Genomic DNA, 18,486 nt, shown 5'->3' with positions numbered 1-18,486 from the left:
AGGACGCCCAAAATAAACGGGAACCCACGAATTTTACTGCCGACGGTGGACTATGATGACGAGGTTCTGAGTCCTATGAAAAAAACATAAAAATATGAATAATAATAATAATGAATAATTGAATTTGTGTCGATGGTTGAGATTCTTGAATATAGGGATTGTTGGTTGTGAATTGAATTAATTGTTAAATTCTTGACGTCGAATTGATTCGACGGGTAGGCCGATAAATAAAGGAAACACTGCCCGATTTTCGGGAAATTAATTCTGAAAATACGGGAACATAACCCATAATTATCGGAGACATCGAATAACCATATACAATTATATTATATGAACTTAATTGCTATTGAGACAAAATAATTTATAAATAATCGATTGCCCTGTTTTTCAAAACGACGAGTATACGTATTTTTCGAAAATAAATACCGAACCGAGTTTCGAAGATGTGAACCATAATTGCTATGTGTATTTCAATAATACATATAAATATGAGTTGGGTTATGAAATTGTATGGCTAGAATAGGATAGTAGTGTTATGTTAAGCGAAACTATTATTTGAATTAGGATATTTTAACCCTGTAGGTCCTAGACGGCAAACCCGAGTATCGACATCGGACTAGGAACGATCTAGTGATTAGACATCGAAAGCAACAAAATTCCAACTGAAGGGCCAGAATGTTGGGATCTTATCCAGAATAGGATAGTAGTTTGACGATAAAGCCGAACGTCTAAATCGAACCAAAGTCAACTAGTAGTAGCGATTAAAGCTTATTGAGGCAAGTATTCCTGATTTTTCTTTTAAAATACCGTAATTATTTCTTCATTCCTATTCTAAGTTTAGAATAGTTAAATGTTTTATATTTTGCTGTAATTAATCTTATTATGCCAGTTCTTTTCATTATTGTTCCTAAAATTCGATTACTCTCTTGAGCAAATACCCATTCTTTCGGGTTATTTGCGAACCTTGAATTAAGATGTTTTGAATTCGAAATGATTTGATATTAAAACACTCTATGGGCTGGATGGTTATTGTGAGGACCGGTGATGAACAGGATCCTATGGGCCGGGAATGGACCGGACCCTTAGGCAATAATGCCTAGGTATCTGAATGGATCTATACGGTTGGGTATAGATCTACACTATATCCTGACTGATCAGCAGGGTATAAGTGTGAACTAGTGTCCAGTCTAATTTTTGGTTGATCGCCATTAACGGCATTCTTTCTCGAAAGTTTTATGATTCCATAAACGGGACAAAACCCTGATTCTGGAGAAGAATTTGGGAATCTCTTGTCACTTTTGGATTTATAGTTAGAGGCTGGTGACAACCAACGTTTATTCGCTCAACTCACTCAAATAAATAGAATTATTTAAAATTGTTTAAAGATTTTGTCCGGAAATTTTCCTTTAAAACTAATGCTTAAAACTCAAACTATATACTTGTTGGGCTTTTTTGGCTCACACTTGCTTTGTAAATTCTTATATCTTTCAGAAGCAGAAAAAGATATAAGTGAATTGTAATATCCGGGATATATCGTGTAATTATTTTTGATATTAAATAATTATTATGTGTGTTCAGTATCTATTCTGTGAGTTAATTGTTAAGTGTTATCTGTACTTGGATATTCAAAAATAATATTAATTGAGTATTTTAATTTTATATGTCCAAAATAAAACATAGATAATTGTCATATATTCCTAATTATTTTTATATTGATTTATGGATTTATAAGGATCATATGAAATTTATAAAATCTTTTTCCGAGTATTTAAAATCTATTTTATAAAAACGGGAACCAACCGACGTCAACCGTTGTTACGTTTTTGGAACCCGAAACTCTTCCGAGAACTCCTTCCTAACCTAATTGTAATATTTCGAGCATATTCCATGTTTCGACTTTTTCGATCCGGCGTACGGTTTGTCCTGCGCGAGTCCCGGCGCAACATTTTCGATACAATATTCATTTCGGTAAATCAATAAAACTCGTATTTTCGATAAACGGGAGCTTTTTATTAAACTATCCTAATTATCACTTCGTAATATGTGTAACCAGGCGCTGAGACCAAGACCGCAGTACAAATTGTACTGGTTTGGATAATTATCCCGAAAACCGATACCGTTTGGATCAGTTTTTACAAATAAACATACCGTTTTATATCCGGAATGATCCAACGGGATACTAATTCTCCGTAATTATAAATAGCCTTTTACCGTATTTTATTTCGTATCAAAATCATTTGCAGACAGATAAATATATAATTTTACAGAGAAAAATCATATATTCATAAACTATTCCAAGAATCAAACCAACTTTTGAAGGTGTTATTGATCTTTGTTTGAAAAGCTCGAGTACTGGATTTGAAGGTCTTGAGAAGCTCTATCAGAATCTGTAATCCATACACCTGCAGAATCAAAGGGTTAATTTCTAAAAATTTATTTATTTTTGAATTATTTTTATGAAAAATATGAAATTTTGTTCGGATGATTGTTTGTATGATTTGATGATTGCATGTTATAGAGCTTGTTTTCCTGATGATTTTGGCATATTATACGTCTGATTTGGAGTTCAATAACATGTTTAAATTTGAGTTTGATTTTCGAATTTTAAAATTAGGGTTTATAACCCGTATGAATGTTTTCAATTGAAATTTGGGGGTTTTTGATTCAGGGGTTATTAGCTGTTGATTTATAGTGGGTTGTGTTCCTTATGAAATTTGCAATCGATTGATATATAGCTCGTTAATAGAGGATGCTTGAATCGTAAGGAGTTGTGATTTTAAAATTCCCGATGTTCGCCGGAAACCGGCGATGTTCTTGGCCAATTTCCGGCCAGAACAGGGATGATTAGAATGATTTGTTTGCATGGATATGTTCCTGGTAATCTGTAGTTTAATTCTGGAGGTGATGGTGGTGGGAGGATGCCGGAGGTGAGTTCTCCGGCCACCCCCGATTTTTCGGAGACTAGAACTGCAAAATTGCAGTTTGGTCCCTGTACTTTTGAAAACGATGAAGTTTGGTCCCCCAGGTTTCCAGACTTTGCAAAAATAGGATTCATGTTTATAAAATGTTTAAAAATCATATTTTCTATTTATTTTTATTATAAAAATTCATTTTTTTAATTTCTGAAAATTATTATTTTAATTCTGAAAATTATTTTTAATTCCAAAATAAATCTAAATTAATTAGTTAATTAATTTCAGTTAATTTTTAATTAATTAATTGGTCAATTAATTCGAAAATTAATTGATTAATTGATTTAATTAATTATTAATTAATTTTAATCAATTATTTAATCAGATTTAATTATTTAAAAATGATTTAAAAATTCCGAAAAATCATTTCGAGCTTTAAAATATTATTCTAAATTATTTCCAAGGCTCGATAATTATTTTAAAATTATTTCGGAGCCAGAATTGGCCAACCGAACCCTGTTTATTAATCCGAAATTGATCCAAAGACTCGGTTTAATTCCGAAAAATGTTTTAAAAATCATTTTAAATACCAGAAAGCCTATTTATGACCCGAAATGTCTTTATAAATGTTATGTCATTGATTATGTGACGTATTATGTGTTATATGTGATATGGTGGTTGACTGTCGGGTATATTCGATGTTTACTATTTATTGCGTAACTTTCAATCCGTTAATCGGATTTGGGTAAAACGAAGGGTAGATAGAAGTATGTGTTTAATAGAATCCCATGAGTTGATGATTGATAGATGCTTATGATATGTGAGCAGAAGAGGCCAGACGTGGGAAAGGGAAACATGTAGTTGAGGAGTAAGACGATTGTGATTGGAAGCGAGTGCAGAATAGTAAGCTAGTACCAGGTAAGTGTTCTGAACTTTCTCGAGATATTGTAGTACTTGATAATCCTGTGATATTGCAAGTGCTTTGAAGCACAGAAACCTAAACCCTGATTTCAATTATTGTTCTTGAGCCAGAAACCATATTCTTTCTAAGCCATTGATTATTGTATACCCAAACACGAACCACAAATCTACGATACTACTCCACAAATATATACAAACTAAATACCAAACGCTGAACTGAATTACTTATATACTCAACCCATGATATCTTATGCTTTGAAAGACCAAATCCTTGAAACCCTGAAACGTTGATTCCTTTGTTATCCAATTCTTTTATTACCCAGCATCCAAGCTTTGAAATTACCTTGTTGATCCATACAAGTATTGAAATCCTTTCATTGTTAAGTACTCACTGTTGTTAATGATTTTGGTTATTGTTTATTATTGTTCTTTCTGTTATTATGTTAGAATTGGATTGTTTTTATAAAATGGTGGACCAGATTCGTGGTCAGACCATATAATGGTCAAGTTAGGCCAATGTGTGCCTTGGATCCAGTAGTTAGAGCAATGTTGTGTGCCTTGCTCGGGGTTAGTGCGTGATTGATCAGCAGCCTAACCTTGGTTTTTAAATTAAAAGTATAATATCCAATTCTAAATCATAATCCATTGTTCACTTGATATCATAATCATGTTCACCTGATGATCATTATTCTCAGTTTTGTCATTTGACTTGCTGAGCTAGTTAGCTCATTTGTGCGATATTGTTTCTGTTCTTTTCCAGTTAAAAAGGAACCGGTTAGTATTGAGGATCCCCACTCCAGCGCGAGAGCTAGGGGTTCAGGTTGATTGAGTTGAGCTTGTAGGCTTCTTTTGGAACAATTTAAGTCTATAAAAGTTTGTAATAATGTTTAATACTCAGTTATGAGTTTGGAATAGTTGGGATTTGAACGGTATGTAATATAAGTAGAAGTGTGCACTACTAGAATTCTGTCAATAGACATCGGTCCTTAGACATCGGTTGCTCAGACGACCGATGTTAAAGTTATATTTAGACATCGGTTATTTTAAAACCGATGTTACTGCTTATTTTAGACATCGGTCCAGAAAATAACCGTTGTCTATAGTTATTTTTCAAAAATGAAAAACGTTAGTTAGACATCGGTTTTTTATGTAATCGATGTCTTTGTTTTATAGACATCGGTTATATTTTACAACTGTTGTCAATGGTTAACTTAAAAAAATTAAAAAAAACACGTGGAAACTTTCCCCCCTTTATTACCCAAATACTCCCCCCTTAACCAAAAAAAAACCTGTTTCCCCCAATTCTTTTTTTCTCTCTCTCACTCTCACGCTCACCCTCTCTGCTCTCTCTTTCTCTGAGCTCACTCTGCTCTCTCTCGTTATCTTCCCCTCTCTCTTCCATCTCTCTGCTTCTCTCCCTCTCTCTCTTCCATCTCTCTCACACACATACAACATATAAACCACATCAGTTTATAGTAAGTACATAGGGTTTTAATTAAACCCCAAATTGAAGAACACCATCAATTAATCAAACTCCATCTACGAGAAACCCTAATTTCTGAACAGGTATGTTTGTTCATTTAGGTTTGTATGTTCGATTAGGTTAAATTTGTTCAATTAGGTTTGTTCATAAATTTTAATGTGTTTTTTCCTTTTTTTAACAGGTTTTGAGATTCATTGAGTTTCATAAGGTTTGTACTCTAATTTTCTATTTTTTCTTGAGTTATTTTAAATATGCATTTTTTTAACATAAATTAGGATTGTGTTCTTGTGTATATATATTTAGGTTTGCCTAAATATATCAATTAGGTTTGATATTTGCATGTGTTTTTTTTCTAGTTGATATCTTCCGATTTTTGTCTGTTTAAAGTTTTAAGTAATATTACGTTTTTACATTCGATTTTGTGTTTCTTTGATTTATTGTGCGTGTTTTGGATTTTAAGTTCTTATTTTGAATTTTTATGTTTAAGATTTTGTGGGTGTTTTTTACTAGTTTTTCTTGATTTATTTTATGTTTTTTGAATGTATAATGGGATAAATTACTATTTTGATTTCAACAGGCTTCCATCACCTTGGATACATAGTGGAACTATAGAAGTGAATGTACTATTTGGTGAGGAGATGGACAAAGAAAGGTACAAGAAGATTCTTCAAGCATGCTGCCTCCAAAAAGATCTGGAAGTTCTTTCCTTTGGAGATCAAATAGTGATTGGTGAGAGGGGAATCAATTTGTTGAAGGAACATTGTAAGCGACTCTGTTTTATGTATTATTGGTGATTGTATGTTATACTTTTTGAGCATTTAATGTGTTTATTACATCATTTGACAAGTTATGTGTGGCACTGGAAGGAGTGCATACAGGGGATTCTGGGGTCAAAAATAGTTATATATGTTACTCATCAAGTAGAGTTTCAACCTGCAGCAGACCTCATACTTGTGAGATAGGATCTCATTCTCTAACTCTTTTTTTTTGCTAAATTTCTCCAACTTCTTTTAAAAAAGTGAATATAAATTTTATGTATAATTTATTTTTAGTATTTTATATATCTATTAACCACGAATCACAATGTATGAGTTTCTTTGTTCGTTGAGTTCATAATGTACAAGTTTTCTTTTGCTTATACTGTGTATTTAGCTTATGTTGAATTACCCTTACTTATCTACGCTAAAACTATTGCTCTATAATTCAGAGCTGAATGCTAATAGCATCCATTTGATTACATGGCACTGGGGAATTTTACATTATGATCTTGCACAAGTTTTTAGTTGAGACCTCTTTTTCAAGATTTTTTGAAATTTATCTTGATCACTTATTTTAGGACCCACCAGTATTTGGAAAGAAGACTATATTCACAGCTCGAGAATCTGGGTAAGTTTCTTTGTTATGCGAAATTTATAAATTTTCTAAAAGAAGTAGAGACAGTGGATGAAAATTCTGGGTGAAGTGTTGATCATAGGTAGTCTTAATCTTTTATTTAGAAGAAAGGAAATATGATTGCCTATCAATATTATTTCTTGATACTGAATTACGGAGACGTCATTAAGCCTAAACATAGTTGTCCAGATGATTATAGGCTTTCATATTTAGTGTAAATTCATGCTTACAATGTTGCATATTACTTGTTATCCTATATTACTGTATCATTTCATACTTCCCATACACGTACATCTGTGTAAATAAAGAGTATTCTTGTATTAATGAATATGCCAAGCCTTATTATTCAGGGAGCAGGAATAGTGGGCTCAGTGTGATAATTGCTCCAAATGGCGAAGGTTTCCTGCTGATGTTCTTCTTCCTTCAATTTGGATATGCTCTGACAATATATGGGATTTGATCAGGTTAGTTCTTACCTTACATTTGGCTACTTGATAGTTGATACTACACTCCCTTCTCACTATCAAAATTGCGTCTGCATACTTGTACATGTTAGACTTAAGGTTCCAATTTTATTTCATACTTTCTTCTTCAAGAAAGTGATTTTGGTATAGGATTGATGACATGACAATAGAATTACGATAATCAAATTTGAGAATTGCATCTTCCTGTACCATCATGATCAGTTTGGTTGTGTTATTCTTTTTGCCGAAAAAATCTACTTTTAATTGAGACTTTCAATGTGATTGAAGGAAGTATGCTTGTTTTACCTTCCTAAAATAGATGACCTTTACTTCTTCCTTTTTTTAAGAAAATAATTATAAAATGGTGTATTATATCTCTTGTATTTCACAGATGTTCATGTTCTGCTCCTGATGAGATGGATCCGAAGAAGCTGAAAAGCTGTTTTAGAGGTACCATGATAAAACAAATCTCTAAGAATTACTATACTCCATCCATCTTCAGTACATGGTTTTAATTTGTACAAAAAAAATATTGTATTTATTAGCTAACTGTTATATGCCCGTTCCAGGGCAAAAAGAGAAACTCACGGAAGTTGAACAACAGCTGAAGAAAGTTGAGAATGTTGAGAGGCGTATACTGCAACGTGAGAAGGCAGCTTGGGAGTTGGAGGTTTGCCTTTTTTATCTTTTTTTCTTGAGGTTGTTACAAGGTCTTCATTGGAAACTCAATTTTTGTCCGTATAAGCTTTCCAATTTTTATATCCTTTGTTTGCTTTGAATTCCATTTTTTTGTTGGAAAAGTGAAACCAATTACTTTTTTTTGACCTACAGGTTCTTCTCTCTTTAATGAAGCAATATTCTGATTTCACTGAATTTGATAGTTTATTTTTATTTGAACGTCACGTTCATGTTCTTCTGTAAGTGTCACATTATAACTTAATTCATAACTATCATTTATTTTATATAACTGCATCTTGAGATAATGTTCTCTTGAGGTATTGTACGCCTTAACCGTTCTGGTTTGTTTATATAAATATAGAAAGATCTGTTTATGTCAATTTGGATATAACATAATATGGTCAGGGTATTTGGTTATGCAGCTTAGGGTATTAGGTATTATAAGCAATTCACGGTACATTTTAGCTATGACTTGGAGGAATGTATGAATTAACACTGTTTGGGATACTTTGTCATTATTATTTACAGTTAAAATGGCCTGGAATTGATGGACTCATAGGACCATTAATGTCTGGTACATGCTATTACATAGAGAGAAAGGCCGTTTACGGAAATGGTCTAGAAGAAAAAAGGGTAAGGTCTACACTTCCATTTTCTATAAATTTTTAATGCAAATAAAGTTCATCCTTCCAAGTAAAGAAGCCGTATTTTGCAAATCTAATGCCATGTGAAGTACTGGTACCTTGAATTTGTATTCAGGCACAAAAATGTCCGAGCTCAAGTGCACTCTTGGTATGTCTAACGAGTTCCTTAAATCACTTGGAAAGGTTGTCTACAAATGCAAGGATATATACAATGATCTGACAAAGTATAGTAGTAGTAGTCTACTAGAAACTATGTAGTAGCTCTTGTATTATGCATCTGACCAAATGTAATTCATTTAAACTTGTTAATATTTACTTGAGTAAATGTAATTACGGTTAGAGATATTCATGTACATACATTATAAAATTTATTGCAGGAGGGATTTTTGTATCAATCTGTCGTAGAAGATTACTTTACTCGATTCATGTATATGCATTGTAAAACTTATTGCAAGAGGGTTGTTTCTAGTTTTTAGAACCGATGTTAAAAACCATAAATACACATCAGTTTACACATATAAAAACAATGTCTTAAAATCACAAAGACATCAGTCAAAACAAAATATTCGATGTTAATAAAGGAATATTAGCACATGAAAACAGGGTAATAACATCGATTCAAAAATAAACACCTGATGTCTATTTATCATATTAACATGGGTTTTTAAGAATACAACCGATGTCTATTGTCAACACTGACATCGAGTACTTTAAAAATACTCGATGTCTAATAAGATAGAGACATCGGTTTTTTTTTCAAAGACCGATGTCTAAGAAGATAGAGACATCGGTTTTTTATTTTTAATCGATGTTAATTTATAAATATTGCTTGTGTGTTATAGTTTTAAATAGGCCTAATCGCCCTAATATTACATTTCTGAACTTGACATTACACAATTATATAACAAGAATGTGAATTAGACATCATAAATTTTCCAGAAACGATGTGTAATATTACATAGACATCGGTTTTTAACCGATGTCTATGAGAAAATACATTTAACATCAGTCGCGAAGATATCATACATTTTTTACATAGACATCGGTTTTTAACCGATGTCTAAGGTCTTTTTTCTAGTAGTGGTGGCTTGTGTGCATACTTTAACCTGTTGCGATCCGGGGTAGTTGGTAAATAGGTTCACTGCATATTATTTTTATCTTTATTATTGTTATAAGCAGGTTATAAATAAGGCATGTGTGTGTGTGGACCCCAAACTTCTGACCCGGGTTTGGAGGGCGCCACAGGTTTGGTATCAGAGCTACAGGTTGTAAGTCACTGACACAAGCCTAGGATGACGGGAATGGGTAGAGTGTTAGGATTAGAAGTAAGGAATAGAAAGATTGAACATTGAGAGGTTGAGTGCTTCGGTATATCAGGTATTAGTGTAATTCGCGTTATGGTTCGAGATTCTTATATTGCGATATGATTTCAGATAGCAGCGACGGCCGACTCTTTTATCCCCGTATCAGTTGATCACTCAGAGCCTTCAGTTGGAGTGTCGTCTTCGGATCCACGTCCTGTTGTTCCACCAGTGTTGGCTATACTACCTCCACCTGTGTTGCAGCCCGTACCACTGCAGGCTATTCCACCTCCAGGCATGAGGACACCTGTCAGAGGACGCCCACCTGCTGATTCAGGCTTTACTAGTCATTCAGTCACAGGAGTACCTTTCCAGTTCTCTTCCTATCCTGTCCCATATCATCAGTTTGAGGCTTGCCTTATGGAGCAGCAATTCCTACAGGGTCAGATCCAGGAGTTATTGCATATCATGCATACCAGAGAGATGGGGAGTGGTGAGAGACGACTTAGGGAGAGGCTCCAGGCATTTCGTAGAGCAGCTGCTGTGAGGATTGCTGAGGCTACACATGAGGACATCACCCTTGATTTCCTAGTGGAGTGGGCTAAGTGGGTTCTAGAAGAGCTTGAGGAGATAGGAGGTCCAGATTTGCCATGAGCCAGAGATTCAGAGATGGAGATGCTGAGCAGTGTTGTTATGGTTGTATAGTATGTGCAGTAGTGTGTAGTGTGTATTAGTAGACTTTTGAGTTGTATTTATAGACTAGCTATGCTGACTAGTGAGTAGGTTGTTGTACCCTTTTTGCTTTCACTTCCGAAGCGTCTTTACGCTTGTACTACCTAAAACTTTTGATCTATATATATCATCACCTTTTTCCTTTCCATTATTGTCATTTATTTTATTGCACCTGGCACAACAACAACAAAAACAGACCAACCCCCAGGTAACTTTTAAAACTTTTCAGGCAGTAAACCCATCAGAATTCAAGGGTTCCTTAGAGCCAATTGAAGCAAATGTTTGGTTAAAGGAAATAGAGAAGGCATTTGCCTTAGTGAAAGTAAAGGAAGAACAGAAGGTTGAGTTTGCAAGTTAATATCTGAAGAATGAGGCCACCTATTGGTGGGAAATGGTGAAGACATTGGAAGGCACAGATGTTATTACTTGGGAAAGGTTTAAGGAATTATTTTTAGAAAAGTATTTTCCTCAGTTTGTTCAGGATCAAAAAGAGCTGAAGTTTTTAGAATTAAAGCAAGGGAACATGTCGGTAACAGATTATGAGGGTAAGTTTGAGGAATTGTCAAGGTACGTACTGTCGTATGTGGATACTGACAGGAAGAAAGCTAAAAGATTTCAGCAAGGTTTGAAACCATGGATCAGAGGGAAGGTAGCCCTTTTTGAATTGGATACCTATGCAGAAGTAGTACAGAAGGCTATGATCGCAGAGACAGAGAATGAGATGTTCTAGAAGGAAAAGGAAAGCAAGAAGAGGAAAGTTGAGGGAAGTGAGGGTCAGTCACAAACAGGGAAGTTTCCAAATTTTAAGAAGGTTAAGTTTCATCCAGGGAGAAATTTTAATTTCAGGAGACAGAATGCAGGAGACGGAGGCCAGAGCAACCGTCCAGTTAATACAAATCAGCCAAATCAGTTGAGACTAACTTTTCCAGATTGTCAAGTATGTGGAAAGAAGCATGGAGGAGTTTGTAACAAGTTGAATGTGGTATGTTTTAAATGCAACCAGAAAGGGCACTATTCGAGGGAGTGCCAAAATCAGCCAGCAAGAGAGCCAGCAAATAAGGATCAGCCTATCCGGAATCCAGCAGTGAAGGTTCCAGCCATTGGATTTACATGTTTTAAATGTGGGAAGCCAGGACATATGGCCAGGGATTGTAAGACACCAGCCCCAGCCAGTAATGCATTGAGGATTATGGGATCTACCCCAACAATGAATGAGACTCCAAGGGCTAGAGGTTTTGATATGTCTGTGAAGGATGCTATTCAGGATACGGATGTCGTGGTAGGTACGCTTAATGTGAATTCTTTATATGCCAAAGTGTTAATAGATTCGGGAGCAACTCGATCGTTTGTTTCGCAAGATTTTGTTAGTAAGTTAAATTGTCCAGTTGAATGTTTAAATGAAATAATGACTGTGGAATTAGCAAATCAAGAACGTGTAACTGTTAACCAAGTTTGTGGGAATTGTGGATTGAGATCTCTGGTAGTAAATTTTGTGTAGATTTGATACCATTTAAATTAGGAGAATTTGATGTTATATTAGGGATGGATTGGTTATCTAAGCATGATGCTCAGATAGATTGTCGAAATAAGAAAGTAATGGTGAAAATGCCAGACGAAAGAATAGTAACGTTCAAAGGTCAGAAACAAGTAAAGAAGTTCTTAACGATGATTCAAGCCAAGAAGTTACTACGACAAGGATGTGAGCATTTCGTAGCATATGTGATCGACATAAGTCAGGAGTCAGCAAAACTTGAAGATATTCCAGTTGTAAATGAATTTCCAGACGTATTTCCCGACGAATTACCAGGACTTCCTCTAGATAGAGAAATTGAATTTGTGATCGACTTAGCACCTGGAACAGAACCAGTATCCAAGGCCCCGTACAGAATGGCGCCTGTTGAGATGAAAGAGCTAGCGAAGCAATTGTAAGAGCTGTTAGAGAAAGGAGTAATCAGACCCAGTGTGTCCCCATGGGGTGCACCGGTATTATTTGTCAAGAAGAAAGATGGAAGCATGAGACTATGTATCAACTATAGGGAGCTCAACAAGCTTACAATCAAGAATAAGTATCCGTTACCTAGAATTGATGATTTGTTTGACGAATTGAAGGGAGCCAGGTATTTCTCCAAGATCGATTTAAGATCGGGATATCATCAACTGAAGATCAAGCCAGAAGATATACCAAAGACAGCTTTCAGAACAAGGTATGGACATTACGAGTTTTTAGTGATGTCTTTTGGATTGACCAATGCCCCGACAGCGTTTATGGACCTGATGAACAGAATTTTTAAGGAATATTTGGATAAGTTTGTTATTGTGTTTATAGACGATATTTTAATCTATTCAAAGACGGAAGAGGATCATGCGGAACATGTGAGAACGGCTTTGGAGATTTTGAGGAAAAAGAAGTTATATGCTAAGTTCTCGAAGTGTGAGTTTTGGCTACAGGAAGTTCAATTCTTAGGACACATAGTCAGTAACGAAGGGATCAAAGTGGACCCGGCAAAGATCGAGGCAATTATGAATTGGGAGAGACCGAGAATACCCACCGAGGTAAGAAGTTTCTTGGGATTGGCGGGATATTATCGACGATTCGTTCAGAATTTCTCAAGGATTGCAACACCATTGACAAAGCTTACATGAAAGAATGAAAAGTTTATATGGAACGACAAGTGCGAAGAAAGTTTTCAGGAGTTGAAGTGGAGATTAATCACGACATCTATTTTGTCACTTCCAGACGATCAAGGGAATTTCGTAATTTATAGCGATGCTTCTCACAAAGGACTAGGATGTGTTTTAATGCAGCACGAAAAAGTGATTGCGTATGCGTCAAGGCAATTGAAACCACACGAACAGAAGTATCCTACTCATGATTTGGAGCTAGCAGCCATAGTTTTCGCTTTGAAGATTTGGAGACATTATTTGTATGGAGAAAAGTGCGAGATTTTCACGGATCACAAAAGCCTAAAGTATATATTCACACAGAAGGAACTTAATATGAGGCAAAGGAGATGGTTAGAGTTGATCAAAGACTATGATTGCTCGATTAATTATCATCCCGGTAAGGCGAATGTGGTGGCAAACGCGTTAAGTTGGAAGGAAAGGTTAAATGAGTTATCAGTACCTGAAGATATATATAAGGAATTTCAGAAATTGGAATTGGAAATTAGAGTTTGCAAACCCGAGGAAGCAAAAGTGTACAGTATGACTTTCCAGCCGGAGTTGTTGGAGAAAATAAAGAAATGTCATGAAGATATAATGAATCAAGATATAAATCGTTTGGTAGGTGAAGAATTATGCACGCAGAAGGATAATCAAGGCATTTTGAGATTTTCATCTAGAATCGGGATTTCACCGGTGACGGAGTTAAAGAATGAAATTTTACAAGAAGCACATAGTTCAAGATATTCCATCCATCCAGGGAGTACCAAAATGTACAGAGATTTAAAGAAGAATTATTGGTGGCCAGACATGAAGAGGGAAATTGCGGAATGGATTAGCAAATGTTATACCTGTCAGATAATTAAAGCAGAGCATCAGAGACCAAGTGGATTGTTACAGCCATTGGAGATTCCGGAGTGGAAGTGGGAACATATTGCTATGGATTTCATAGTTGGATTACCAAGGACAAGGGCTAATCATGATGCAATTTGGGTTATAGTGGATAGACTTACCAAGTCAGCTCATTTTCTGCCTATAAATGAAAGATTTTCGCTCGACAAGTTAGTCCATATGTACCTAAAGGAAATTGTAGTTCGTCATGGAGTTCCAGTGTCTATTATATCTGATCGAGATCCAAGATTTAATTCAAGATTTTGGAAAAGTTTTCAAGAATGTTTAGGAATAAAATTGAATATGAGTACGGCCTATCACCCGCAGACGGACGGCCAAAGTGAAAGAACGATCCAGACAATCGAGGACATGTTACGTGTTTGTGCTATTGATTTCAAAGGAAGTTGGGACGAGCATTTACCCCTGGTAGAGTTTGCTTATAATAACAGCTATCACGCCAGCATTGGGATGCCACCCTATGAAGCCCTTTATGGACGCAAATGTAGATCTCCAGTATATTGGGACGAAGTAGGAGAACACAAAATACTCGGACCTGAATTGGTGCAGCAAACAAAGGAAGTTGTTGAAATTATCCAGAAAAGATTAATAGCCGCACAAGATCATCAGAGGAAGTATGCAGACCAGTCAAGGAAGAACATGGAATTTGAAGAAGGGAGTTTGGTATTATTGAAAGTATCACCATGGAAAGGACTCACGAGGTTTGGGAAGAAAAGAAAGCTAAGCCCAAGATATGTCGGACCTTTTGAGATTTTAAAGCGCGTTGGCAAAGTAGCTTATGAGTTGGCGTTACCACCGCACATGGAGCACATTCACAATGTCTTTCACGTATTAATGATTAAGAAATACAATCCAGACTCCAGGCATGTAATAGAATATGAGCCAATAGAGCTTTAGGCAGATTTGTCATATGTAGAGAGTCCGATAGAGATTGTGGAGGAGAGAGAGAAAGTATTAAGAAATAAAGTGGTAAAGTTAGTAAGAGTATTGTGGAGAAACCCAAAGGTTGAAGAGTCAACCTGGGAATTAGAAAGTGATATGAGAGAAAAGTACCCTCATTTGTTTTCTTAGGAGATTCTAAGGACGAAATCCTTTTAAGGGGGGAAGGATGTAATATTCGGGATATATCGTGTAATTATTTTTGATATTAAATAATTATTATGTGTGTTCAGTAGCTATTCTGTGAGTTAATTGCTAAGTGTTATCTATACTTGGATATTCAAAAATAATATTAATTGAGTATTTTAATTTTATATGTCCAAAATAAAACATAGATAATTGTCATATATTCCTAATTATTTTTATGTTGATTTATGGATTTATAAGGATCATATGAATTTATAAAATCTTTTTCCGAGTATTTAAAATCTATTTTATAAAAACGGGAACAAACCGACGTCAACCGTTGTTACGTTTTTGGAACCCGAAACTCTTCCGAGAACTCCTTCCTAACCTAATTGTAATATTTCGAGCATATTCCATGTTTCGACTTTTTCGATCCGGCGTACGGTTTGTCCTGCGCGAGTCCCGGCGCAACATTTTCAATACAATATTCGTTTCGGTAAATCAATAAAACCCGTATTTTCGATAAACGGGAGCTTTTTATTAAACTATCCCAATTATCACTTCGTAATACGTGTAACCAGGCGCTGAGACCAAGACCGCAGTACAAATTGTACTGGTTTGGATAATTATCCCGAAAACTGATACCGTTTGGATCAGTTTTTACAAATAAACGTACCGTTTTATATCCGGAATGATCCAACGGGATACTAATTCTCCGTAATTATAAATAGCCTTTTACCGTATTTTATTTCGTATCAAAATGATTTGCAGACAGATAAATATATAATTTTACAGAGAAAAATCATATATTCATAAACTATTCCAAGAATCAAACCAACTTTTGAAGGTGTTATTGATCTTTGTTTGAAAAGCTCGAGTACTGGATTTGAAGGTCTTGAGAAGCTCTATCAGAATCTGTAATCCATACACCTGCAGAATCAAAGGGTTAATTTATAAAAATTTATTTATTTTCGAATTATTTTTATGAAAAATATGAAATTTTGTTCGGATGATTGTTTGTATGATTTGATGATTGCATGTTATAGAGCTTGTTTTCCTGATGATTTTGGTATATTATACGTCTGATTTGGAGTTCAATAACATGTTCAAATTTGAGTTTGATTTTCGAATTTTGAAATTAGGTTTTATAACCCGTATGAATGTTTTCAATTGAAATTTGGGGGGTTTTGATTCAGGGGTTATTAGCTGTTGATTTATAGTGGGTTGTGTTCCTTATGAAATTTGGAATCGATTGATATATAGCTCGTTAACAGATGATGTTTGAATCGTAGGGAGTTGTGATTTTAAAACTCCCGATGTTCGCCGGAAACCGGAGATGTTCTTGGCCAATTTCCGGCCAGAACAGGGATGATTAGAATGATTTGTTTGCATGGATATGTTCCTGGTAATCTGTAGTTTAATTCTGGAGGTGATGGTGGTGGGAGGATGCCGGAGTTGAGTTCTCCGGTCACCCCCGATTTTTCGGCGACTAGAACTGCAAAATTGCAGTTCGGTCCCTGTACTTTTGAAAACGATGAAGTTTGGTCCCCCAGGTTTCCAGACTTTGCAAAAATAGGATTCCTGTTTATAAAATGTTTAAAAATCATATTTACTATTTATTTTTATTATAAAAATTCATTTTTTTAATTTCTGAAAATTCTGAAAATTATTATTTTAATTCTGAAAATTATTTTTAATTCCAAAATAAATCTAAATTAGTTAGTTAATTAATTTCAGTTAATTTTTAATTAATTAATTGGTCAATTAATTCAAAAATTAATTGATTAATTGATTTAATTAATTATTAATTGATTTTAATCAATTATTTAATTAGATTTAATTATTTAAAAATGATTTAAAAATTCTGAAAAATCGTTTCGAGCTTTAAAATATTATTCTAAATTATTGCCAAGGCTCGATAATTATTCTAAAATTATTTTGGAGCCAGAATTGGCCAACCGAACCCTGTTTATTAATCCGAAATTGATCCAACGACCCGGTTTAATTCCGAAAAATGTTTTAAAAATCATTTTAAATACGAGAAAGCCTATTTATGACCCGAAATGTCTTTATAAATGTTATGTCATTGATTATGTGACGTATTATGTGTTATATGTGATATGTTGGTTGACTGTCGGGTTGTATATTCGATGTTTACTATTTATTGCGTAACTTTCAATCCGTTAATCGGATTTGGGTAAAACGAAGGGTAGATAGAAGTATGTGTTGAATAGAATCCTATGAGTTGATGATTGATAGATGCTTATGATATGTGAGCAGAAGAGGCCAGACGTGGGAAAGGGAAACAGGTAGTTGAGGAGTAAGACGATTGTGATTGGAAGCGAGTGCAGAATAGTAAGCTTGTACCAGGCAAGTGTTCTGAACTTTCTCGAGATATTGTAGTACTTGATAATCCTGTGATATTGCAAGTGCTTTGAAGCACAGAAACCTAAACCCTGATTCCAATTATTGTTCTTGAGCCAGGAACCATATTCTTTCTAAGCCATTGATTATTGTATACGCAAACACGAACCACAAATCTACGATACTACTCCACAAATACATACAAATTAATTACCAAATGCTGAACTGAATTACTTATATACTCAACCCATGATATCTTATGCTTTGGAAGACCAAATTCTTGAAACCCTGAAATGTTGATTCCTTTGTTATCAAATTCTTTTATTACCCAGCATCCAAGCTTTGAAATTACCTTGTTGATCCATACAAGTATTCAAATCCTTTCATTGTTAAGTACTCACTGTTGTTAATGATTCTGGTTGTTGTTTATTATTGTTTATTCTGTTATTATGTTAGAATTGGATTGTTTTTATAAAATTGTGGACCAGATTCGTGGTCAGACCATATAATGGTCAACTTAGGCCAATGTGTGCCTTGGATCCAGTAGTTAGAGCAATGTTGTGTGCCTTGCTCGGGTTAGTGCGTGACTGATCAGCAGCCTAACCTTGGTTTTTAAATTAAAAGTATAATATCAAATTCTAAATCATAATCCATTGTTCACTTGATATCATAATCATGTTCACCTGATGATCATTATTCTCAGTTTTGTCATTTGACTTGCTGAGCTAGTTAGCTCATTTGTGCGATATTGTTTCTGTTCTTTTCCAGTTAAAAAGGAACCGGTTGGTATTGAGGATCCCCAGTCCAGCGCGAGAGCTAGGGGTTCAGGTTGATTGAGCTGAGCTTGTAGGCTTCTTTTGGAACAATTTAAGTCTGTAAAAGTTTGTAATAATGTTTAATACACAGTTATGAGTTTGGAATAGTTGGGATTTGAACGGTATGTAATATAAGTAGAAGTGT

Source organism: Apium graveolens, unplaced genomic scaffold (genome assembly GCF_009905375.1).
Source record: "Apium graveolens cultivar Ventura unplaced genomic scaffold, ASM990537v1 ctg727, whole genome shotgun sequence".
NCBI lineage: Eukaryota > Viridiplantae > Streptophyta > Magnoliopsida > Apiales > Apiaceae > Apium > Apium graveolens.
The sequence above is the reverse complement of the archived record's forward strand: the minus strand, read 5'-3'. Positions refer to the sequence as shown.